The following is a 27,469-nucleotide window of genomic DNA, read 5'->3' as shown; positions in this document are numbered from 1 at the left end:
AAAAACCAAAAAAAAAAAAAGAATACCCAAGAGTCTGTTCAATCAATTCACTCAACATGAGTGAACTACCCTCTCCATGTTCTGGGTAGTCTTTCACTGCATATAGAATCTTATGAAGATATTATAATCTAGGAGATTCAACTGGCATCAATATGGAGCTCAAAAATCTAAGGGAAGATATTTATGGTAAACACTAAAAAGTAAGCCTGATAAAATATACATTTTTAATTCATAGGAAGCCAGATGTGGTAGCACACACCTGTAATCCCAACACTTGGGAGGAAAAAGTGAGAGGATCAAGAGTTCAAGGCCAGCTTGGCCTACCTAGTGAGTTCATGGACAGCCTGGACTATGTGGAAACCCTGTGAGCTTCACATGTAAATAAACAGAACAATAAGGAGTTGAGTAAGTTTTGTATCAGACTTTCATTTGGGAAATCAGGAAATAATGATGGCTGATGGCCTTGAAAAGGAGTGCTTTTCAAAGTAGGTCTGTGTGTGTATGTATGTGTGTGTCTGAGTGTCTGTGTCTGCGTGTCTGTGTATGTCTCTGTGTATGTGTCTCTGTGTCTGTGAGTATCTGTGTCTGTGTATGCCTCTGTGTGTGTACCTGAGTGTGTGTGTATGTGTGTGTGTGTGTGTGTGTGTGTGTGTGCTGGAGGGTACTGAAAGAGAATACAAGATATTATAGAGCAGGAATTGGTTTGAATATGGCAACTGTCACCCAAGGCAAACTGTAGCTCATCATGGCCTGACACGACAATGGGAAGAAACTACAGGGAGATTGATAGGGCTGTCCTAAGAGCCTTAAGTGGAAGCTTTTGATCAGGAAACTGAGATGTACCAAGCCATGCAGTGGAAAGATTAATCTGGTAACCAGAATGGAAAAAGTAAACACTCAGGAACCAGACACAACTGGCCCTGGGCCCAAACTTGCCCATTTCCTGGTTTTCTTACTTAGGGAAAGCTCCCCAGCTGATGAACCTCGCTTTCCCCATCACCCTGGCTCTTCGTAGGTTTGTTGTGAAGGTTGAAATGGTAGACAGAAAAGGAAAGTTTGTCCAAGAAAGACTTGGCAAATAATCCATTTCTCCTAATTTCTCGGTTTATAAGAGGAACTTTTTTTTAAGGCCGGGGGTTGGGGGGGGGGGAGAGAACAGAAGGAGAAGGACATTGCTGGAGTAAAGTCTAGACGTCTTGGAGATGACATAGTTATGTCTGCCAAGGGAAGAGGCCGACGTCAGACGTCATTGGTGTTAAGAAGCTGGGGGCACAGAGGACAACATCAGCCGTCATTATAAAGGACGTGAACTAACAAGAGGCTGACCGTGTGGAGAATGGAGGATCACCGAAGTCTACTAAGCAAGAAATGTCAGGGTACTGAGTGTGGACTGGACCCATACGCCACAAACAGTAAGGTTGTTGGGAATCAGCTCTTCCTGCTCCTGAGGTCTACGGTGACTTGACAAACCTTCCTCCTGTCCTCGTATTGATATGTATGTCCATGCCAAATACATAAGGCGTGCTAAAACAGAAGTTCCGCATTTGGGATGCAGGCCAACTGCGTTTAACATTCTGTATTTTCCTCTATGATATATTGTCTGTCTTTAACAAGTTTATTGAGATACCACTCATAAATCATGAAATTCACCAATTTAAAGTGCATTTTTCAACGACCTTAAAATTTACAAATATTTATAACCATCACAATTACCCAGGGACACTTTTATTAAGCCCCTAAGAAAGCACCTACTACTTATCTGTCTCCTATCCTCCTCTAGACCCACCTTAGCCTTGGACAACCAGTAGCTTACCTCTTGGAAAAACAGAACTGTGCATTTTGAGTATTTCACCTTTTATATTTTTAGTGCTGGGAATCAAACTTAGGGCCTCAAATATACTAATCGAGTACTCTACCAGTGATACACAGCCCAACTCTACATTTTTTTTAACTGTTATTCATTCTTTCTTGTGATGTGATTTCAAAATGCATACACACTATAAATTGTCCATCAACAGCTAGAAAATCTGAATTTTTCTTCTCCTCCTGGGATATCTATGTCCAGTTTGGTAGATATTTATGTGCATTTATGAAAACTGGTGGCTTTTGTCCTTGTCAGTGGCTATTAGCATAGAAAAATAATAAACATTAAGTCTGTTGGTGGGACAAACCATCGTGAGCTGTAACTCCTTCACAAGGTAAAAGCTTGGTGCTGCCTTTGGCCACAGAAATTCTGAAGACAAAGTCAAGGACAAAAGAAAAGACAGTAGCTAGTTTCAGAAGCTTTATCTTTAACTTGTAAAAATGTGGACTCTTGATCTCTTGACAACTTGTTCCAAGATTTTCCGGGGGACAGCAGAAGTTTATTTGTAGCCTATGCAAAGAATTGTTTACAATCAGCATCACTCCCAACCCCTCCAGTGTGGGCTCAGGGTCTTCCTCAGGGGAACTCCTGCTGTGATCTCAAGTACGCGTGGAGCACACAGGCCAAGAGGAAGGATAGAGACAAGGGAAAGGCCAGGAGGAGGGAAAGGATTATAGTAATGTATGTGAAAGTGCTGTCTCTGTCGGACTCCATGCCCCATGTAAGCACTGGGCATCTGGCTGATGGCCTTGAAAAGGAGTGCTTTTCAAAGTAGGTCTGTGTGTGTATGTATGTGTGTGTCTGAGTGTCTGTGTCTCTGTGTCTGTGTATGTCTCTGTGTATGTGTCTCTGTGTCTGTGAGTATCTGTGTCTGTGTATGCCTCTGTGTGTGTACCTGAGTACACACACAGCTTCTTTATCCATGAGATGGAAGGGAAATACCACTCTGCAGGTTCCACTGTGCAGTAGGATGTCACCCTAATTAATACATTTTATATTAAATCCCATTAAAAGTCCTAAAAATGGGGCAGCTAGATGGCCTTGCTGCTAAAAGATGTCTCCAAGCCTCAAAGACCTAAGTTAGATCCAAAATGGAGGAATTTGGTGTTGGGACTTGGCTGCTGAGATTTTTCTACATTTCCAAATTGCATCTCACACACACATACATACACCCACATCACCTCTCTGCATTAGTCTGAAGTGGCAAAAGTCCTCTTTAGATCTTTTACCTTTCTGTTAAAACACCAAATCCACCACACCTAGCACGGACCAAATATTCTATGCATTGTCTCCTATCTGGAAGACAGGTACAAATAAACTTTGGACATCATTTTACATAACTGAAGTAAAATATACATAACACAAACCTTAACTATTTTTCAGTGAATGGTTCCACAATGTTAAGGATATTCTCTTGCTTGTGTAACTAATATCAAAAATCTCATATTTACATCAAATAATTAAAACTAAAAGAATATGACTTCCCAAATTCACCCTTACAGCGTTCCTATTAAAGATACAAGGACTTTTGTAATTTTTAAAAAAGTGTTTCTTTCCTGGAAAGAATAAAAATGAAGTCAGTGTTTAAGGGTTAAGCTGTCTGCCTTTAAAACATTCCTTCCGAAGGTCAGGTTTTGTTTGTTTGTTTGGCTTGTTTTCTCTCTAGTTTTTAAGTGCATCTAAAACACAGGGAAAAAATTAAATAACAGTGTGCTCATCTTCCAGAACTGCCTCCACCCAGGCAGCAGACATTGCTGTTTGGGTTTTTTAATGTTTTGAATGGCTTGGGGATTAACATGGGTATTTAACAAAAAGTACAACTTCAAATTATATGCTGCTTCATGGTGCCAAAATTCCGTGCACCATCAACTCTATGACGTCCGCGGAGCACAGTGCTAAGAACAGCAGTTGTTATTCATCTGGCTTTGCAAATGAGAGGATGAAGCTGTAAACAGTGAGTGCTGAGGCAGGCTGCCTTTAAGAAGGAGGATGCTGTCAATATGTTCTCAATTCCGTTAATTTAGCAATATCTTTTAATTAATAGTATGTTCCTAAACCAACATTACAAATAGAATTGCCCAAAGAATGTGGCAATTCTAGACATCCTAATGAAAGATGATGCCTGATGTGACAGTGTAGGCTTCCCCAGTTCTCAGGGAAGGGGGATGTTGAATCAGGAGAATCTTGAGTTAAAGGACGTTTAAGGCCAGCCTGGGCTACATGGTGAGACCCTGTCTCAAACAAACCAGAAACAAAACAGTGATAAGTGTATTCACAAGCAACCATGTGCCCTAATAAGGATTTTACTTACATATATTTTATATAATTATAAGCACATACATACATACACACAAAGGCACACATGAGAGAGGCAGAAGGGAGAGAGAAGTCAAGGTTATTTTAATCTTTAATATAATGCTTAGCAAAAGATACAGAATAACTGCTCCCTGGCATTGATCACAAATCCCACTGTTAATTATGATGCATGTCTCACTGATGATACAGATATAGAAAAGCTACAATGGCCACACCCTAACCACTGCCATTATTAAGAGAAAAAAAAAAAAAAACCAAATCTCAAAAGCAGGTGGCTCCAGATCAAGAGTAAAGACAGTGCATGGACAGAGCAAGTGCTGAAGTATTTTACTAAGCACCATTAAGAAACCAGACTAGAGTCTACCCCAGTCAATGGATGCATAGCCACAGTCCTTTATCTTCATCCCTCAAAGCAGATGAGTAACTGGCATCAGTAATCTAACCCGCTGTCCACATACACTCTTCTAACAGTCAGTCACAAAGTAGCCCGAGAGAAGGTTTCCCTAGAAACCAACAAAAGCACAGCTCTGTCTGCAACATAGGTCTCCTTGCAACTTTTAGAATAAATCCCATGTTTGGAAGTTAATATACATGTATACATTGTTAATCAATTCAGGTACATGTAGCCTGAAGCTAGGGAGTACATAAACAGAAACCATTAAAGTGCAAAGACAGTGTGGGAAACATCACAGAGTCATTATAAAGACAAAACCAGGGCAATGGCCCAAAACAACAGAAAGATCCGTACTGCAGACCATCCAAAGTAAGGCTTATGTTTAGGTGGTATGACACTCACAAATCTAAGGTCTTTTCTTATCCTGTTCACCCTTTTCAAACAATGAGCCAACACTGCTCCCCTTGTCAATTTCTCAATTGTTCTGCCAATAAAATAGGGTTGAAGCTCTGTTCATTAGAGGCTGAATCCTTCCAATGGCTTCAAGACATGTTAGAAAAGCAGGTGGCTCAATAGTCATGCATTTGGAAATAGACAGCTCTCTAGGACCTGAAGAGAGAGGATCATGGTGAAATGACTCCGGGAGTCAGAGATGCAGAGGTTTTCAGCAGCATAAAGTCACAAGGGGTGGATGGTGTCTTCTCTGCCCCACAAGCAATGCTGCTTGTGGACTCTACAAAACAGGTGTGTGAAGAGATAAGGGATTCTGATTTTTAGTCTTTGCATCCTATAGTGAATACATATACTGAAATAGTATAAAAACACAGGTAGAAAACACACACACACATGAATGTTCTAGTGTTCATTGAGAAATACTGAGTCTTAAAATATTTTCAAGAGTGACAAATAGGGCGAACGCTTTCAGTCCAGGATGATAATTAACGTCATGTTCTGAGTGACTTTAGTCTAGGCAGTGACACAAAACTTGTTTAATGCTTGGGAGGGGAGAAGCTCTAAGGGATCCAGATGTCTCTAATGAAGTAAGATTTTTCCCTCGCAAAACAACTACAGTCAAGTAGTATGGGGGGCAGGAAAGTAAGCTGGTAAAACAAGCAAACTGTGGGGATCTTGACCTTCTCCCCAATAGAGGTTTTCCACGAAGTAACATGTAAATCAATTTTTGGTTGGTTTGTTTGTTTGTTTGTTTGTTTGTTTGTTTTTGGTTTTTTGAGACAGGGTTTCTCTGTATAGCCTTGGCTGTCCTGCAACTCACTTTATAGACCAGGCTGGCCTGGCTAAGGCATCCAGGAAATATATTGTTCTAGACAGCCATGTTAGGAGCTTGTGTCTGGCCCTTAGAACAATCCCTAAGTTAGTCATTCTGTCACATTTCCTTTTCATTCCCCGTGTTTCCATTTTAATGTCCTGCATCTGTTTACTAATTTATTTTGTGTGTTCGTGGGCATGCACATGACAGCATCCATGTAGAAGGCAACCTGCAAATCTGCTTCTTCCCTCCTCCGAGATGCCCTCTGGGGATCAAACTCAGGAGGTCAGGACTGGTGACAAGCCTCTGGACTGACCAACCCATCACCACCTCCCCTCATTATGTTTGCTGACATTTGTTTGGAAAAGTTTAGTGTATCTGGATCCACGGCTTGCTGCCACCAAACTCAGAAAGGCTTCATTACAATCTCTTTCCTTAAGTGGAATCATGGAATCTTAAAGAGAAGCCCTTAGAGAGAAGTCAGAATTGAGGCTCTCAGGTCTTACTGCACATTAGAGACTCTTGGGGGCCTCTATAAGCACACTGTGGCCCAGCCCCACTCCTAGTCAACCAAGTAGCATATTCTAGAGGAAGCCTGTGGATGATTTCTAAGTGCCACGGGTGGTTTCTTTGGGCTGCCATGGTTAAGAGACATGTATAGACTTTATATTGTCTAGCATGGTAGTCATGGCTACTTAGTACTTGACATGTGGTTATTCAATAATCAAGATGGCAAAATGCATCCTAGATTTCAAAGGCCTAATCCCCAAAAAGTAAAACATTGTAAACCATCACACTGATGTTTTTCTATTGGTTATATGTTGAAATTTGAAATGATAATATTTGGAATAATACTGGGCCACACAGTTATTAAAATGAACTCCTGTTTCTTTTTTATATGGCTTCTCTACACTTCAAATTACACCAGTTGCCTCCTCTCTTGGAATGTACTGGTTTAGCCAATGGTCTAAGATAGCACAAACCTGAATCTGAGCCCTTGAGAAACTGAGGCAGAGCAATCTGGACTTGGAGGCTAACCTGAGCTTCTCAGTGAGTCCCTGTCTCTAAGTAGAGGGATGCACTGAGGTGTGACAGTTCAGTAAGTTGGGTGCAACATGGGGGACTTTCCAGTCTCAGGCTTTGCCTGTTGCCATAGAGGCCACATCACTGTGGAACAACAGATAAAAGCCTTGACGGCCAAATGGTTTTTCTCTCATTTGTACCACTAATTGTTTCTTCGAAGCTTAGATACAAAGGTGGAGTTATCTATGGGAAAAGGGGCCCTCGCAGTTGTGCATGCTTTTGTGATGTGGTATTGTGGGGGCCACTCCTGAGTACAAAGTAGTCTGCAGGGATGGATATGAAAAAAGGAAATCTAGAGAAATATTAACACGAAGTAAATGCAAAGAATGGAGGAAGAGACTTTTTGCCACATTTCAGCAGAGAAATGACCCTGGACCTGGGAGTATAGCTCAGCAGTGAAATGTGCAAGCCTGCCATTCATGGGGCCCTGGAAGTAAGAAAAGACCAGACTAGGTTAGACCAAACCAACGGGCTAATGCTGAAGGTTGTCAGCATCCTGAGAGCTGCTTTTGACTCAACTCGGAACACTGTTGTTTTCCACTCTGAGAAGCCACAATGTTGTCCTTGCAGTGAGGCAGGTCATGTTCCTCCTCGCTTTCATCAAGTCACACCTCAGTACTCTGGTGGCAATGGACTTTATCCCCAGTGCCTTCTATTCTCTGAGATGCAAAAGTTGAAACCTGAGCTTTAGCTAAGGCCAGATTCACTCCAAGAGAAAAATTCAGTCTTGATAAAATGGCTGTGATCCTACCAAACAAGCCAAATGGAAATTAAATGTCTTTTCTTTTAATGGCCAGCTAATTTAAATTAAAAAAAAAAACCAAAGATTTTTGTTGTTATTATTGTCCCTCCTGTTCCCCTTTGGGAAGCCAGCGGAGAGAGAGCTGCATAAAATTAGCCAAAATCTGTTACATCTGGGAAATCATGCCTGCAACATAGGGGTTCCTTGGTGTAATAAAAGAAGGAAAGAGGCCTGGGTGCTGATGTCAAATGCAAAGGGCTGGAAAGGAAAGCCGTGGGTCAAGCCAAATGATACACACAGTACAAGCATTCAAGGTTTCTGTTTAGATACTCTTGTTCCCCCATCCAGTGGCAACAGAGTCTAAAACAGAAAGAAAATGCCCAGGGCTCCGGAGCCCTCGGTGCTACTAAATTATTCCCTGCTAGTTACAAGTCCTCAAGCCTTGCCAATGAAACCCAAAGAGCAGGCTTCCAGACAGCTCACTTTGCACAGAGTAGTATGTACTCCAAACTCACTCCCACACCGACTTGGAAAACATAACATATTGCAGATGTGAGCCAAGCCAAAGTAAGTGAGTGAGAGAGGGCAGAGCACTTGCTCTGCTCCACAGAACGATGTCGGATATAAACTTTAAGCCTTTTCTCTCTTCTCAGAACCTCTCCTTAGAGATGATGCAGACAAGGAAAGAAAGCCCTTGCTTTCTGCTGAGACAGAGTTGTCAACCATTCTAATTCTGCCCAGTTTGTGTCCTCAAATGAAACTTCAATAGTATGGGTTTTGTGAAACTTAGTGTAAGCATGAAGAAGACTTTAAGGTTAAAAAAAAAAAGTCAGCTTAAAAGATTTTAGGAAAATCAGCATTACATACATATATTTCATATATATGTGTGTATGTGTGTATATATGTATATTTGTATATATATTGTATATATATATATTTGTATATATATATTTGTATATATGTATATATATATATATATATATATACATATATACAAATATAGACTAGAAACTACAGTTGTTTGTTCAAAGCAGTCAAGTTAATTTTTAGAAACCTGTCTTTGAAAGGCTGTCTGTGAAAAGGCTTAATGAGAGAAAGGTTTCTAAAGCCTTGGCCTCTGCTGTATGCATCCATGACAAGAGCATTTAGGCAGCCTGCCTGACAGACAGAGAATCTGAGCTGAAGACAGGGGCCAGGCATTCAGCCCTGGTTTCCTCTCTCTGGCATAGGCCTTGGACAAGCTAAGAGATGTAACCAGGCCTTGGGGTTGACAAGAGTCTCTCCCTAGCTCCAGCATCTATATACAGCTATCAGTTTCTACCCACCATCAAAGTCTCTAGGCTGAGTAAGAAGAGTCCCTTTACTCCCTGAGGGATCAGGTCAAGTCAAATGCCAACATGGTAATTTCCCATTCTTGTTAACTTGGGGGCAGGGATTAGAAATGTGAACCTTCAGGAAATAGAAGAAACCAATTGCGATATTCAAATCCACATCAATGTTTTTATTCCTGACTTCTTTTTTCAGATAAAAAAAAGCAGGGGGTGGGGGGACACTAGGGAGTGAACCTGTAGGAAAAGCCACTTGGCATCCCATGTCACTTCGCAGGCATTCAGAAGTTTTCCCCGAACTCGGAATTCCCAGAACGTCCCAGAGTCTTTCCCGGGTGTCTTCAGAAGAGCGCTACCACTACTGGGGAGCTCCTAAGAAGCCTTCCCTCTTTCTAAAAATTTTCTTATGTTGAATTGATCATTTGTGATTCCTAACTGTAGAAATAATGAATGTTAAAAATACATTAATTGCTCTCTTTTCTTAATTACTAAGTCTAATAATTATTTAGTAAGCACATTACATGAAGTCCTTTTCAAAGTACCAAACTCCCTCCATAAAGCACGGTGACAAAATAGTACACTTTAGTTCACAAATAGCAGTCGGAAGAGGTTCTTTGTGAAAGTTTATCTTCCAGACTTATTCAAGGCTACTGTTCTCTCTGCGCCTCCTTATCTCAATGGTATCATTTTCTTAAACAGAATTTGGAGAAATAGTTCTCAATTTAAATGTTTATGCACCAATGTATAAAGCCCTTGGTTCATTCCCATAACACAGCAACAGTCAAACTGGACAAGATAAGGAATTGACTGAGGTCATTGTCCCGCTCCTCCAAGAAAGCTGCCTCTAAAAAAAAAAAAAAAATCCTAAATTTCCTTAGAAATCCAATTTGCAAGCAGCAAAAGCAGTATATAGATGGGAAACACCAGGCTCGATCACATTAATTGTGTGACTAATAGCATTGCTTTGAAGAGGAAAAGAAAAGATGACGGAAATAATAACACCGCTCAAATCCCATTTCCAATCTAACAGTACAACCAGAAGAAAACCAACTGCACAGACACAGTTCACATGCGGAAGGGGCAAGGACCACCAGACTCCTACAAAACAATTCCCAACTGAAGACGAACACTCTAATGATCTCCGATTTCTAAAAAGAAAGTCACAGGAAGAAATCAGGAGCCTGGAAATGTGACATTGGTACAAGTCGCAGTGGAAAAACTCTGACTTGTTTTGAACATGCAGGCGTGAGAAACTGGCAAGTAGTCCCAATAAGAATATTTGACAAATGAAAAACTACACAGGAGAAGTGTCTAACAGATCACCATTTACTCCGCCATTCATTCAAAGGCTGAAACATCAAAGCAAAATAGAAAGGCACAGCTTCCATATTTTGTAGGAACAATCTAAAAAGCTGACTGCTTTTGCCTGACAGGTAATTTATAGAAATCAGTTATTTATATTTTTTAAAAAATATGACTTGCAGATATTATCAGCTGAGTAAATGTATCTACTCTTAGTTGAGTTGAAAATAAAAATTTACACAAAAATGAGGAGTTAAAATATGAAATTCATGTAAAAACAATGTAAACAACAGAAAATGAGAAAACGGGTAAGAAGGCAGTGAGTTGTTATCTTAAGAGTTTTAAACTCAAGTAAAACTGCTATTTAATCAATAACATCCTTCTTTAGGGGAGCCTGTATCTAAGTTTGAGTGTGGACATGGTTTTTGTTTTGTTTTGCCTTTAATCTTTACTGTTTCTTTTGCCTTCTTGCTAAAACTCAAGTACTCCTTAAAGTGACTCAAGAAAGCTTTCTGAAGAGATTTTTACCTGCCACCTTGCTTTCCATTCTTCATAGCTTCCCCCACAGCAGCTCACAGCTTTGTAAACATATTTTATTTCAGAAATAAAGCTCTCTCTCTCTCTCTCTCTCTCTCTCTCTCTCTCTCTCTCTCTCTCTCTCTCTCTCACACACACACACACACACACACACACACACACATACACNTCTCTCTCTCTCTCTCTCTCTCTCTCTCTCTCTCTCTCTCTCTCTCTCACACACACACACACACACACACACACACACACATACACACACACACACACTCACATACCTACACAAAATCCTACTGATCCCAGCAAACTAACAAAAAACCCACATACAAATATATGTAAGATAAAACTCCATTTCCAAGTCCTGTCTGTGGCAGTATGAGACTCATCTGGACTGATGTAAGGGCTTTCTCTGCTCCAGAAACATGGGCATGCTCTTACCATAGCTGCAAGAGTCAAGCCGCACGGTGTTGCCTCCTGCAGTCTCCAGATCAGAAATTTCCCTTCTCTCTTGTAACTTCTTCTAGCCAGCAAGATCAGAAAGGAAACAAGTTCTTGAGTACTTGAGTACTCAGTCTTTTAGACCAGAAGACTGTGGACTGGCTCTTAGTTAAAGAGAGAGCAGGCCTGTCACTTAGCAGTCACTCTGCAGCTCTGACCTATCTTGTGGACTCTGGTACCTTCTCCCCTCCCTCCTTCTTTAAGTTCCTTTTAGTAATGAGACTGATTTTTCCAGTAGCCTTCAACTCCCTAGATTTAACTGACATGGAAAATGTGACTAAAAACTTGTAGAACTGTCTAGCCTCCAATCCCACACAGAATGAACTTTGTTGTGTTGAAGAACACCTCGCAAGCAGCTACATGCTCAGTTTCTTTCTACTCCTGCTCTGCAGCAGAGGACAGCAAATAACAGTGCGCCATCTAGTTAGCAAAGTGCAGTCTCCAGGCGTGAAGGGGGGACACCTTCCAGCCCTGGGAGCTAAGCTGTCAGGGTTCAGCCACTCTAAAGCTCCAATTGTTTATTTAAATAAAAAAATATCGCTACTGGGATAATCCACATCTCATGGATATGGGAAAATTTAGGTTATAATGGCACTACAAACTTTTACATCTAACTTTGATTTACAAGATAAAAGCAAGTTTTAAATTAAAAGGGCTTTCTGTTAACAGAGCTTATTATTCTGAAGACGGGAATGATTTTCTTGGAAAGTTGTCCCTGGGTGCATGCCTATTATCTTTGCTGTTCCCCTTCCACTAATGAGCATTTATCTAAAGAGCCTGTTAATCCTCTGATGTGTGCTTCTGGTCAGAGGTAACAGTTTGAATAAAACCACTAATCACTGATCACTAAATCAGTGATCATTAATCACACTGTCCAGGGCCCGTGACCTGCCCATTTTCCCCTTTAGGTCTCTGCATCACAAACAAGAATTTTAACATTTTCAATGCCCGTGCTTCCCATAGGAGACTTATGCCACTTCATCACTAGATGCCAATAAATAATGCTGCCACAAACTTGAGGAAGGGGTGTCAAGAGATCTCCAGCCACAAGCTCCACAAAGCCTGCTCTACGGCCAGAGTCTGTTGGAGAAAGTAGATCTAATTATAACCAAACACGTGTTCTTCAAGAATGCCACCTATTTAGAATATAAAATTTCCTCTACTTAGCTTCCTCCATCTCCAAATCAAAAAGCCTTCAAACACCTTGTCCCCCAGCCCAAAGCTTCTGCCTCTGTCTGTTTTTATTGGATTTCTGCTATCATTATTCACTCAAGCCCAAAAGTTTTCACTCTTTGTCCCTGAAACAAGTCACACGTGGTGGTGTTTTTGCTACTGGTGTTCTTCTAAAGAGCAAGTGGGGAAGAACTCAGTTCTTTAAATTGGGCTTTTAACTTCCTCTACAAACATAGAAACTCAAGGATAAGGATAAGAAAGTACCGCACGCAGCAGCAGCAAAGTGTTGTATGATACTTTCAGCTCTCAGACACTTCTTTGATTTTGGAAATAAAATGTCGAATCCAGATCCTTTCCCGCTAAACCTGATTTAGTCAGGTCCTTCATCCTTCTCCTAGGCTCAGTTCACGGGGCTCTGGGCTCTTAGCTGTGGCTTATTGCTTTCCTAAGTCACTGCAGGTACAAGCTATTAGCATATAAGGCTTCTAAACCTTTCCAGGGGTTTTCTATCCAGGCTGAGCATTCTCGCGTGGGAAAAACCGGCCTGGATAGTGCCTTTCTTAAATAATAGAAAAGGGCAGATTGAGCATTCATCAGGTACTGAGCTCGCTCAGACACCAGAAGCTCTTCAGCTCACTCCTGGGACAGCATTCTCCCTGGGGGAAACTGTAAAAGGCGGGGGCAGGCCCAGTGAAACGAGGTGGGCGGGAGAGGGATGGAGGAAGAGGGGTCGGGGAAAGAGAGGGCAATAGCTGTGTCCAGAGAACCCACAATTGCTCTGGGGGAGGGGGTGCAGAGTTGCTTTGTCAGCATTCTGAGCCCCCAAACCCTTGAATATCTGAAGCCCCTTAATAAAACACTTACTGGCCTGCAGAATGACGTAATGGACCTGTAGCCAGCCTTTATTCTTTGACACATGCCAGGAAGAGGGAAAAATAAACCAAGCAAGCGTTGCTGATACTGACAACGATGTACAAGTAGCCCACTCCAGTTCCCAGCGCTGAACTAGCATCAAGTGGGGGCGGCACTCGTTCAGGGAAAGCTGGAGCTTTTTCTACTAGACACTCCCTGGAAATAAATCTATGACTAGAAAATAAATGAAAAATTAAAGCGGGCTATAGTCCCTCTAAAGTGGCTTAGTGGGGGCGGTGTCTGCTTGCCTGGACCCTTTAAGAACTTTGTGAAAAGTTTAAGCGGTTCGATAAAGAATCTGGCTCAAAGGCAGACTCTGTCTCCCGGTACTGAGAACCGCCTGGGTGCAGTGCGGCTCGGGCCCCAGCTGTCATTTGGGGCAGCAGCCCGGAAGAAGTAAGAGTGCCAGCGCAAAGGGGACGGAGGCGGGAGGCGGCTGCAGGAGTGAAGGCGAGGGCTGCGGAGCACTCTCGAGCTGGAGCTCCTGGAGCGAAAGTCAAGTCCCCCTCCAAGGCAACCGCCCCTTCCCGGGCTCGCGCCCACCAGCTGCAGCCGGCAGCGGGTCTCGAGAACTGGCAGCGGCCGCTGGGCACTCGGGAGAGGGAGAACCCCCTGCGAACTCGCTCGGCTGCCCCTAGGTGACCAGGCGACTTTGCCGCAACGTTTGGAAGTTTGCTAACTTTCTCCCGGGGTTCCGCTGCATCACTGAGAAACGGGATGCGAGGAGGCTCCAGGTTCCTGGTCTGTTGCTGCTGCTGCTGCTGCTGCTGCTGCTGCTGCTGCTACCACTGCCGCCGCCGCCACCACCACCGCCGCTTGACCACACTTCAGAAGGGTTCCACACCATGCCGGGGCTCTGGAGGCAAACATACACCCCCGATTCATAACTGTTCCCCGTGTCAGGGAAACTCACGCGCGCTCCCATACACGCACGCACATTGGGTCGGACACGGCGCTGGCTCCACTCAGCATCCCTCCAGTCGCACGGCGCAGCAATCACCAAGACGCGCTCCGGGACGGACACGGCGTGGGGTCTCTGGGTGACTACAGGACACAGCACAACTCCACAGTCCACCAGCAATTGGGGCCGGACTTCCTTCTGATCCGCCAAAGTGTTTACAAACACAAATCAAGGGGAAAAAATGCATCGCATCCTTTCTACTCCTTGCCCTGTGACCTGCCCATTGGACTAAGTAACCTCGCGGCTGCAGCGATGAACCAACCCCTGCAAACAAGGACGCTCCGGAGTCGGCTCGCGCGGCAAGTGCAGCGAAAGTGGCTAAATGCAAAAGCCCCAGAAGTGGCCGCGCCGTATTTTTAGGAACTTACCAAACAAGTGTGGAGAAGGCAAGAGCCGAGCCCGGGTGAAGGGACCACGTTGGACTGAGCAAAGATTACAATACATTCTATTTAGAGTGCATTACATCACCCCCCCGGTGACGTCACGTGGGATTCCTGAACTTCTAAATCATTGCGGTCCGTTGGGGGAAAGGAGGGGGAGAGGGGCGGGGCCCGCACGCCGAGGGGGCGGGCCCGGTCTTCGCCCCGCCCAAATCCCGCCCCTCGAGCGGACCCGGGTGCTTGCGGCGGCGCCCGCGATCGCGCAAGCAACAGCTTGCACAGCCCAGCGCCGAGTAACACGGCTCCCCGACATTAGTGGTGTGAGTCAGCTTGGAAACAATCCTGAAGGTTTCAAACAGAGCCACGCAGGAGACACCGGCAGGAGCTCTCCTGCAAGGAGTGTCTGTAGGGTCAGAAAGAAGTAAGGTTTGGGGTGTGTCCAAGAGGTGGTAAGGATGCTGAAAGAGGTAGAAAGAGACGTTTACACTTAAAAATGCAGGACACTTCCTACCTACTTCCCTACCCCAGCCACTGAAGATACCCAGATCCTTTGCCTGTGACAGCCGTGACCTCATTGCAGTGTTCTCTGCATGCTGGCTTCTTAGTATTACATCTCCATTTCGCCGCCTCTCTCCTCATCACGCTCAAGGGCATATAACTTCTTGTGCACACTCAGTAGGACTACACACAGCCTTCCCTGGTCTCGCACCTTGCATGTGCCGACCTGTGAGAGAATCTCTCTAAAGGCGAAGGGTGAATCTCAGCCAAGAGCCAAATGATGAGCCGGATTTAGACTCCGCGTCAGCGCCGGAAGGGCCCTGGCCATTGCTTCCAGAGCCTCTGCTACTGGCCCAAGCTCACCGGCTGGGAAGCAGCCGAGCCAGGGCTAGAATACAGGATCTAGGGCCAGGTCTGCAAAGGGAAAAGAGGACTGACCTTTTTCAGCATGGGCCAGAAGCCACCTCTCTCACCTTCCTCATCCCTGGCAAGGGCTAGTTTTCCTTTTGGAAGCTCTCTCTCCCTTTGGGGAGCATTGAAAGCCTGTTCAAAATGACCACTGTCATCCAACAACAGCTCACACTTTGCCAAACACTTGAAGCCACACCATTTTCTTCTTCTACATATGACTTTGACACAATAAGGAAAAGCGGGGAGTGTGTTGTAATTATCCCAATTTCACAGCTGAGCTGAGGCAGACAGACTCAGAAGGCTAGGAGCTCTCCTGATCAGCAGGGACTACTCTAGCGCATGTCTAACCCCAGACCCCACCTGGGTTCCTTGGTAGAATCAGGCATGTTAATTCTTTTCTGATGGCTTACTGGTTAGAACTTCAACTAAGAGCTTGCTGGCTGGGAGTTGGATCTTTGCTTAGGAACAGTTTAGCCCCCATTAACAAACAATAATGGCTCCTGACATTTATGTAACATCTGACATTTATATAGTGCCTCTCAGCCCAATGCATCACAGCCGTGACTGTGCAGTCTGCCAGAGGATCATGACTAGACTGGCTAGGAATCGTAATGCTTTGCCCAAATTGTCACATTTCTGAGCTGGTTTTGACATACTAAGTGGAAGAGCTTTCTATTTCCTTTCTGGTTTGAAGTGTTTAGCCCCTCCTCCCCAACCACTCATCTTCAGGGTTCCCTGAAATCACAGGGACTGACAACTCCCTCTTTCCTTGTAGCCTTCCTATAAGCTCTTCTGTGAATTTTCCTCTTCTCTTCTCCATGGGACACTGAAGGAACTGTGAAAGAAGATGCTGGTCCTAACCTGAATCTGAAACAATAAAACCTTGACTGTGATGGCTCAATTGTCTGGGTTTAGGGAAGGAAACCATGGTTCACTGAACAGCAGCTTCTGTATCCACCTTCCATCTCAATTTCCAGTACAGCCTTGCTCACCCAGAGCAGAGAGCAACCTCCTTCCTCAGAGAAAAAGAAAGTGCCCAAAGGAATTGAGCCAGCATTGGAGCTGAGAGCTGGGGTTTTCCCCCTGGTGGATAAACCAAAGGAATGAAGGGAAGAATTAAGTGGGCAAAGCCAGGGTGATGGTCACAAGATTCGCACACCTGCAAGGAGTTAAACGGCTCAATTCACAGAATTATCTAAACAGAAGAAGCATGAATAAATAAGTTTTCATGAAGCACTACCCAGCTGTCTTAATGCAACACTGGGAATATTTACAGTAACTCAAGAATTTTATCACTTGCATTAACAAATGTTCTCGGCCCTGGGAGAGAGTGCTCTGTAAGCCCCACCTTCTCCCTGTTAATGAAAGTCCTGGGACTGAGGCATTCAGTGATGTTAGTAAACTTAAGCCAGGTTTTGAAAAAGAGAATTTCCCCCATCATTCTTTCATCGGTAGCATGGGCATATATGGACAGCAAGCAGCCTCTTACCCATCAGACCCTGCCAACGGCCCCCATGTCTGTGCCTCGCTTGCCTGCCTGCCTTGTGCTGGTTCACCCAGTCTCACCCAGGATTTCTCAGAACCAAAGTATCACGGAGGTAACATTGCAAGGGTGTCTCAAGGAGTAACTCAGCAGGTGGCACAGTCTATGGCATTTACACACTGGGATACCAGCACCCAACTAGCCATGCTGTCTCACCTCCAGGTCTCAAGTGGGACATGTGGAACCAGGGTCATCTACACCAAAATCAAGCCCAACTGGCTAGGGTACAGCCCACCCAGAGGTTGGACCTGTGAGGAAGTAACCAGTATCCACCCTGAAAAATGAAAATACATAACCCAGTGCCAGACTACAGATTATTCCTTAGTTGTTGGACCAGGGAGGGAAAAATTTGGGGATCAAAGTCATGGATTTACCAAAGCCTAAACAATTTTTCCAAATCTAACAAACTGACAGCATTGCCAGGACACACTGAATGCTAGGCACGAACAATTCCAAGCAGCTCATCTTGGTAGAAAATGCACATTTACGTGCCCACACACGTGCACATGCATGCATGCTTAAAGGCTAGAGGTCAGTATCTTTCACTGACCCTGAAGCCCACTGATTCAGCTAGACACTACTGTGCACTCCAAACGCACTCTGAGGGTCATCCTGTCTATGCATCCCCAGTGCTGGGCATTGCAGATGCAAACTGTGCACATGGATTGTTTTGTAACCTGGGGGGGGGGAGGGGTGTTCAGATTCTCATGCTTACACAGCCCTACAGCACTTAGCCAGCTAAAACATCCCCTGGCTCCCTTGGAAGAGATTCTTTGGTCCTGCACTTTGGGTTCAGTTACACCTGTCCAAATGACCATGAATGTTGGCAAATCTTCCTGGTGCTGGGGTTTAATAATAATAACGAAGGGCGGGTCTACAGAGATCACTCAGTGGTTAGAAGCACTGGCTGCTCTTCTGGAGGACTTCGGTTTGATTCCCAGCACCAGGAGGTGGCTCACAACTGTCTGTAACTCTAAGGGATTCGGTGCTCTACTCTGGGCTCTATGGACATCGGGTACACAAGTGGTGCACATGGACAGACACGGAGACAAAATACTGATACACGTAATTTAAAAGGTAAAGGCCAATAACAAGGGTGTCCTCCCTTGAATCTAGGCTCCTCAGACTTCGGTAACTAAGCAGGAAGCCGTGGGAGAGCATGGTAAAGGTAGCATCTTGGTTCTGACCCTACCAAGGGTTTCAGCTCAAAGGAGTCTACATTTGTGACTCTTCGTGCAAATGTCTAAGGACCTCCACATTGAATGATGCCGCTTTAGTGGATTCTTACGTGGTGAATAATAGGGAGAACATTGATGTAGGCCTGCTTGCAACATAGGTTTCCTCTTCATCGCAGCCTTTCTAACGTTTTGGCTGATGTCTTTGGTTTCTTTTCAAGACCCAGGGTTCTTGTGGTCCACACTACTATCCTGGCACCTACTATAAAGACTGTAGCTCATTTCATCTCACTGCATACACTTTTCTAGGAGGGCTTTGAGGCTTCATCGTAGATGCTTTCGTTGGCGGTGCTGCTGCTGGAGATGGAAGACTTGATGGTTCACAGGCTTCTCTTAGTTCAACTAGCAATGGTAGGAGAAAGGATGCTGCTGGAATCAACTGGGAAGTTTTCCCTCATCGATGGCTCCACTTGGCACGACTGTATCTCTCCTAAAATGGGTGTCATGGGCATCTTTACTATCTCTCTTGGGAACAAAGATTCCCAACTGACAAACTGAAAAATGCATGGCTCCCAAAGGCTCAAGTATTAAGTATTTGGTTGCAGTTTACCAGCTTTAGGGATTGACTGGATCGTAAGGTTGACTTCATCCGTGGCTTAATCAACACATGGATTCATAATTTGCAATATAGGGTTTTTCCTAGCTTCTTGAGAGTTGTAGAAACACATACAATATATTTTGATCATATTCATACCCACTGTTCCTTCCAACTCCTCCCAGATACACTCTGCACCCCCAACCCCCAATCCTTGTGTGTGCCCCCTTTTTCTAATCCACTGAGTCCAATTTTCACTGCTCAGATACTTATAGGTATGGACCATTCATTGGATCTTGTTTGACCTACCAGAGGGCACTGTTGAAGAAAACCAACTTCCTTCCCCCTAGCCATCAGCTGCCAATAATTCCTCAACTAAGCATGGGGGATCATAAACCCCTTTATCCTCGAGGCTAGAATGTTGAATGCCTTGATTTTTGGCATCTTGGCCAGGCAACTGCAACTGCCATAAGTTCACATATGTAGTGATTTTGTCATGTCCAGAATATACTGTTTTGTTCTGGTCCTCCCCTCTCCCTCTCCCTCTCTCCCTCTCCCTCTCTCCCTCTCCCTCTCCCTCCTGCTTGTGGACGTTGTACATCGTGGTGCGGAGCCTAGTGCGCACCACGATGTACAACGTCCACAAGCAGCTCTCTCTCTCCCTCTCCCCCCCCTCTCGCCCTCTCCCTCCCTCCTTTCCCCCTCTCCTTCTCTTTGGTGTTCTCTGAACCTTGGGAAGAGGGGTGTGACACAGGTGCCCCCATTTATTTATGAGCACTCCAAAGACACTTGTTCTCTGCACTTTAACCAGTTGTAAGTTTCCTGTATTAACCACCATCCACTGCACAAAGAAACTTCTCTAATGAGGTCTGAGAGTGGCACTGATCTGTAGGTATGGAAATAGGGATTTAGAGGGAAATCTGAGTCTATGTCCATTAGCAAAATTGCAGTCGTAGGTTCATCCCTGTGAGGCTGTGAGCTTCAAGCCATGACTCCTTGGCTAGATTTAAAGTATCAGGCCTCACCTCTGGGCAGAGCCATAAAAAACATCAGAATGTAATTGGTTATCCCACTTGTGACATAGTTGCACCTATAGTTTTGTTTTTAATATATTCTTAATTGAAATAGAATATATCACTTTCCCCCATGCCTTTCCTCCATTCAGTCCTTCCCCAGTGCCTTCCTTCCAACCCTTCCACCCTCAAGTTAATGGCATTTTTTACACATATCATATATATATGTGTGTGTGTGTATGTATATGTGTGTATGTATATATGTATATGTATGTGTGTGTGTATGTGTGTGTGTGTGTGTGTGTGTGTATGTGTATGTGTAAAACTGCTGGAAAAAGATTTCCAGGGATGAACCCCTTATTGGTTCTCCAAAGCAGAGCAGCAACCTCTAAACAAACAAACAAAAGGGACTCCTAGAAATGTATATATTCTGTAGATCTCAGGCTTCACAGCCAGGCAGCACTGTTGGTGACATTTTCCTCCAGCAGCCTGCATACACCTGGGACTTTGAGAGCTGGCTAGAGGGAAAGAAGCTTCCTACCAGTGCCAACTTGAGTTCTCCACATCCTGCTAGCAGAGTATGCAGTGTCCTCAACAATAGGGGTTTATAGTCACACAATGGAGGGCAATCAAGAGCAATGAGAAGAGCTGGTACTGTTGTGGAAACCTTCCGAGCTGACAACCTGAGAGAGTATCCCACACATAGGACTGGGCCTTTTACTTGCCAATCAATGGCTTTGTGGATGAATGTAAACTCCTGTATAGGACAAGTCCTATTAAACACTTTTATGTGAACACATACACACAGAGAGGCACACGGGCACACACATGCACACAAACACACAGGCACACACGCACTCAAACATGCATACACACACATACACAGGCATACACACACACACAGACACAGGCACACACATGCATACACATATACACAAGTACATGCATGCACACACACATACAGAGCACATACATGAACGCACACACATACACAGGCATACACATGCACACACAAAAACACATACCCAGGCACATGCATGCACACACATACACAGGCACACTTATATAGGTACACACACATACATAGCACACATAGGCAGGCACACATACACGATTTAATGGGTGCCACTTGAAACTAAAAGGTTGGGCCTAGTTGTAGGAAATAGGTCACAAGGAGCTTTCCCTGAAAGGAAGCAGTTTATCCCTAGTGTTCTCTCTCTCTCTCTCTCTCTCTCTCTCTCTCTCTCTCTCTCTCTCTCTCTCTCTCTCTCTCTCCTCTTTTGTCTCTCCCTCTCTCTGCACCCCTGTCCTTAAAGACTGCCACAAGGTGGGCAGCTTTTCCTCCACTGTGTTGTTTTCGCTGGCAGAGGCATGCCCTGGAAGACCTGAATTCTCAGTGGCATTGTCTCTGACTCCTGTCTGCCACAGATGAACAGCCTCTGCCTTGTGCTCCCACCACTGTGATGTCCTGCCTACCTGAGACTCAAAACAGTAAACCCATCTGACCTTGAGTGGAAGCCTGTGAAACTGTAACCCAAAATGAAGGATTTGTCCTCTGTTGTCTGTGTCAAGTATCCGGCCATTGTACCAGATGGAAAAATGCAATTAACATTGACAATAACACTCCATCCTAGTTGCCTAAGATTTACTAAGTACTTACTGTTTGCTGAGTCCTGGCCTGAGTCCTGAGATCTGGGTGAGTGGAGAGAGGCACCTTGTCCCTGCCTTGGAGCCTGACTGAAGACTGACATCAGGTTGAGGACTCCGGAAGCAGGAGAGCAGAGAACTCGCCAGAAATGAGGAGTGAGTGGGGAACACGTATCAGCCTCCCTCTAAATTCTGCTTGGCTGACCAAGAGCCATCCACACGGGGCTGTCTTCACGGCTTGCCAATGTCTGAGTCTCACGGGGCCTTGTGTTCATTCTTACACTCGACTTAAGGCTCTGTTGTGGCCATCTTGGAAACTCAACATTCTTATCTTTATTTTAAGCTTGAGCTTTGTCCCCTGAGCCTGGTGGGACATGGAACACATGTACGACTAGAAGAGGTTCATGCCTGTTAGTGTCTGCCATTCCTTTGTGTGTGTGTGCCATGTTCATTACCCCAAATGGATACAAAATGTCAGGGACACTGGATGTTCAGGAGTTTCACCATGGTCTTAGCAAGTGCTCAGTGAACTCTTGACCTGCAGAGCTGAATGGGAAAGACATGAGGTGGTGTCCTGATGACACCAAGAACCAAGACAAAGGCTGAAGCTCACCTCGCTTGTACTGGGGCTCTGTGCTAGGCACCTGGGTGTACTGCACCATGACACAGAAAGAGAAATTAGGGCCACTCGCAATTCCTTTCCCCTGTGGTCTTTTCTTGCCCATGAGTGGACAAGGCAGGGAGTGAGCAGAACCTGAGCCAGGAAAAAAAAAAAAAAAAAAGGTTGCCTTCATTTTGTAGAACATTTCTACTGTTCTCAAACCAGAGTATGCATGTCACAGTCATGCAATCCTAAGTGCTAGATTTAAGTGACTTTGCATACAAATCAGCTAATCTCATAGTTACTATTAATATTAAAACTGCTACTGCGGTGAGTATAGAGGTGAATAGCAAAATTAGGGCTAGAGATTTAACATCCTTTCATTTTGTTACCTTGAATGACACCACAGCAAGTGAAAATGCTACGGAAATAGCTCTGGAAAGAGAAACAAATTTTCTGTGTCATAGTTTTGGTGGATTTTTAGAGGGGACCCTGCACCTTCAGTTAATGTGGGGTCCACAAAGCATGTGGCACAGTGTCTTAGTTGCCGTTCTATTGCTGTGAAGAGACACCATGACCACAGCAAGTCTCATAGGGAAAACTTTTAATTGTCACTTGCTTACAGTTCCATTATCAGCATGGTGGAACTCCGGGGGCATGCAGGCAGACATGGTGCTGGGGGAGTAGCTGGAAGTTTTACATCAGGATGCACAGGAAGCAGGAAGAGAATGTGAGCCACAGGACCTGGCTTGGACTTTTGAAACCTCAAAGTCCCCATCCCCACCCCTTGACACACTTTCTCCAACATGGCCCTGTGTCCTAATAGTGCTACTCTCTGGTGACCCAGAATTTAAATCCATGAACCTATGGGCGCCATTCTTATATAAACCAGTATACATGGCCTGATTTTAACCTATATTGTCCTGACTGTAACATATGTTGCCCTAACTGTAACCTATGTTGCCCTGACTGTAACATATGTTGCCCTAACTGTAACCTATGTTGCCCTGACTGTAACCTATGTTACCCTGACTATAACCTATGTTGCCCTGACTGGAAACTATATTGCTCTGTTCTTTACATGTCCCTAAACTCCAGAGTCTTTATCTATAACATCAGCATGCACCTTTGTAAGCTATTGTAAGGCCCAATATTTGCATCAATATATTTAAAACAATGTGTGTCACATGGTAATCAATGGAAAAAGTATTCAGGACTGTGGTAACTAGTTTTATGTCAACCTTACACAGACTGGAGTCATCTGTGGGGAGGAAACCGCCATTGAGAAAATGTCTCCCTAAGATCAGGCTGTAGGCAAGCCTGTAGATCATTTTCTTAAGTAGCAATTGATCAGAAAGGGCCCAGATCATGGTGGATGGTGCCACCCCAGACTGGTGATCCTGGATTTTATAATAAAGCAGGCTGAGCCAGCAAGAATAAACCATTAAGCAACAATCCCCTATGGCCTCTGCACCAGCTTTTGCCTCCAGGTTCCTGCATTGACTTCCTGCCCTGATTTCCCTCTGCAATCTGGAAGCATACTTGGAATAAAACCTTTCTTTCTTCCCCAAGTTTCTTTGGGTCATGCATTTCATCACAGCAACAGTAACTGTAACGAAGACTATTATGCCTTCCAAAGTGTTGGGAGAACTTAATGAATGAATTCGTGCTTAGTGCTTAGCATGCTACCTACCTGGCTTTTAGACTGTGCTCAGTGAGTCTTGGCTATGTGGTGCTTTAAGTAGAATGCACTACTAAAGCTCCATAGATTCAAATGATGGAATCAATCCATTTAGACCTCACATTCAAAGTCTTAGTATGATCCACTTGTGTTGGAAAGAGCAGTTGCCTTCAGAAAACTAATCTCCACTTAGACTGTGGATACCACAGTAGCTTCCTCCAGGCTGATGATCCAGCTAATGCCATCAAATGGACCCTTCCAGTCTTGAAGGAGAAATGCAGTTTACACATTTATAAATGTGTAACTATTAATTCTTGTGTCAGTTAGAACTCCAAGAAGCACTTCTGGAATCTTAAGAAGAACTCAAAGACTGCACCCTCTTTCATTAGTGCCCAGGGTGCATGCCAACTCCAAAATATCGATTTGCAAGGGAGTAGGCCACTTGGTTCAACCTCCTGGGTCTCAGACAGAAGGCCATCTGATGATGATGGCCTGAACTATTCATTTAGAATTGTTACATCTGTCACCTTATAAAATGTAACGTTTGCCCCTGAACCTGGCGGGAAACCAAATGCCTCACTCTCCCAAAGAGGATTAGAGAGTTAACATCCCTGTAAAGGGTACCTGACCTTAAGGGGCTTCTCCTTCTTTTTCTAAGAGAGAGCTGATTAAAGGAAAAACTACTCAATCTTCCACCACCTCTGCTTTGAGATTAAGTGAAAGAGATTGACACCTGCTCTGAATGATGAGCCCCCCATGCACAGTGCTGTGTCAGCACACTCCAAAAGTCCTAGTCATTTCCTCAAGATCGATGGTAAGTGGAAAGTAACGGTTTAACAATAATTAAGAATGTTTTATATATAGGGAGGTTCATTTAGACTAAAGCATTATTGATGTTCCATAAATTAATACGGAGCACCATCTCCCATGAACTGATCTTTTGTGTGCCACCTCTCTTTATGTAGTTAACCACATGTTTAACTCATGTACTGCTGATGTGGGAGGTTAGCTCATCTCTTTAGGGTCGTTTATAAGTACCTGATTTCAACGATCCTTGAGAATTTCAATAGCTTTTAAACCTAATGGATGCACCGTGCCTCTTCGTCCTTACAAGACACAGAATATTTAAAAGCAGGCACATTACCCTAAACCTCCTTTGAGTCCTGGCTATTACTCAGGGGAAGATGGGAAATATAGAGTCCTCCTCCCAATGTCCTCCTCAACCCTGCTCTTAGAACCTTCCCTCCACAGCCTTCATGACAGTGGCCTCACTTGTCACAGAGACTGCAGTGTAAACGGGACGCACACAAGGTTGCTGTGCAGTTTAGCAAACCATCTATTTTCTGAACTGCTGTGGCCATTTAATGCTATGCCGAAGTCTGGGCGGGAGGAAATCGCAGTGGTATTTATGACAACAGCTCTGGGCCATACCTGTGGACTATATTTTATCTCCTTTAATCCCAAGAACTCTTGGTGAAAGGCAGCATCTTCCTCATTTTGTTGATATCAGAACTCAGAGAAGCTAAGCCACTTGATGGAAGCCTCACAGAGCTGCGAAGTAAGTCAGCTGTGTGCCAAACCTCGTTCTGATTCCAGAATTCCCATTGTCCGTCCGAGTGCTGTGAGCCTCATTTAAGGCACTCCACCTTGCTGCTGGTCCCTCCTGCAGAGTGCCATTTCTTTCATCGGCATGAGTATACTCGAAGGTGGGAAGATGTGGAATTTCTTATCAATTTTCCAACATCTGTTTCCCTTCGTAGGCTGATTTCTGAATTCATTCGGGGAAGAGCAGACCCATTGGATGAAGCACAGAGTATCCCACAGAGGAAGATCTGGGCCATTCTAGGGGACCTATGCACATCACTACCTACTGGCATTAGGGACAGTAATCTACTTCTTACAGAAGTAGGATGGTCAAGTTTCTGACCTCTTCAGGGTCCACAGAGAGGACAAAAGGCAGAGGAGGTGAAGTGCTTGGGGTGGAAGCTGAAAGGACAGACACACACAGCACTGTACTTATCCCCGGAAAGCTGGAACCTGAGGACCCCATTTATCTCCCTTATGGTAATAGACACTCATCAGAGCTGAGCAAGTATGAGGTTATTTACATAAGGGCTGAGGAAATGCATGGCCCTCTTCCTCTCTGTGCTGGCTAGTTAATCTCAACTTGACACATCTACACTCATTTGGGAAGAGTAAGCCTCGATTGAGGAACTGTCTCCAACAAACTGACCTGGGGGCGTGTCTATAGGGCATTTTCCTAATTGCTAATTGATGTGAGAGACTCAGCCCTCTGTGAGTAGTGCCATCCCTAAGCAGTCAGATTAGGACAGCACAAAAAAGGTAGCCGAGCAAGCCAGTAAGTAGCACTCCTGCATGGTCTCTTCCTCTTGAGTTCTTACCATATTTCCCTCATGATGGTCTATAAAGTGTAAAATGAAACAAACCCTTTCCTTTCCAAGTTGCTTTTGGTCATGGTGTTTATCACAACAACAAAAAGCAAGCTAGAATACATTCTATTAGCCATAGGTCCCTTTATGGTCCCTTTTATTCTTTGATGGAATATTTCTATTGCTTATACAGATTATTAAACAAATGTGTGCTTATGGGACCTCAATCAACAAATAAATAGAACGGAAAGTTAATTTCTCCTTATAGCCCCATATAGAACTACTATTAGCAGGTTGAGGAATATTCTTCCTGCAATAACACTGCACATATAAGTACACACTACACATGTGTGATTAAGCGACATATTCTCTTCTCAAAGTGCCCTTTCCATTCTGCATTTTATTGTGGACATCTGCACACAGAATACAATAATGTGACATCATACTTTCTCATGATTATATAAGTTTTCATTGTTTGGTGTAACTAGTTCATTATTATGAATATTCAAGTGATTTCCATTTTTGCTACTATAATTAGTGTCACAATGGACAACTGTTCACGGGCTTGTACATGAGAAGTATGACTACTTTTCTCAGAAATGGTGTTAGAGCAGGACCACAGGCACAGACTGCTTTCAGCTTCAGAGGGCTCGGCAGCATTTTCCTGGGCTAAGGATGACTAAGAAGCAATATTCACTCGGTAAAAGTCAAAACTGCTATCCTGATATTTTCTGGGTTAGTAAATCATTGCTCCCAGGAGACATTATGATCACAAGCACATCAGCCCCTCCTCTGCAGTGCTGGCACTGAGCAGGGGTGGTCCACAGGCCAATTACTTAAATGCATTTGTACTTAACAATATTGTTTAACTTACAGTGGCTTGCTGGGACAGACCCTTATCCTGACTCAAGGGATGCCTGTGTCTTGGATGTTGCTGCTTGACTTCCTTCCTGAGTGACAGACCGAACTGACTCCCACTCTACACAGAGTGGAATCCTGCTGGCCACACCCTCTTTCCAACTAGGGGCACCATCAATCAGTCAGGTTGCTAACATAATGTCTACTTGGTGTGACATGTCCCTTCTTACTGGTTGCTAGCCGCAAAGAGCATCTTTTCATGCACATCTCCGTTCCGTTGCCTTCTCTGTTTTCTTCTTTTGT

At 44.3% G+C, this 27,469-nt stretch overlaps 1 protein-coding gene across 1 annotated transcript in view; it reads right to left on the bottom strand.

Moving 5' to 3' along the window:
• The window catches only part of Creb5 (cAMP responsive element binding protein 5), a 394,770-nt gene extending 379,993 nt beyond the window's left edge, over positions 1-14,777 (bottom strand). Inside the window, exon 1 of the mRNA XM_029478951.1 lies at positions 14,743-14,777. The gene's annotated coding sequence lies outside the window, so the exon portion shown is untranslated. The remainder of the gene's footprint in view (positions 1-14,742) is intronic.
• Positions 14,778-27,469: the final 12,692 nt, after the last annotated feature.

Source organism: Mus caroli, chromosome 6 (genome assembly GCF_900094665.2).
Source record: "Mus caroli chromosome 6, CAROLI_EIJ_v1.1, whole genome shotgun sequence".
Lineage (NCBI taxonomy): Eukaryota > Metazoa > Chordata > Mammalia > Rodentia > Muridae > Mus > Mus caroli.
The sequence above is the reverse complement of the archived record's forward strand: the minus strand, read 5'-3'. Positions and strand labels throughout refer to the sequence as shown.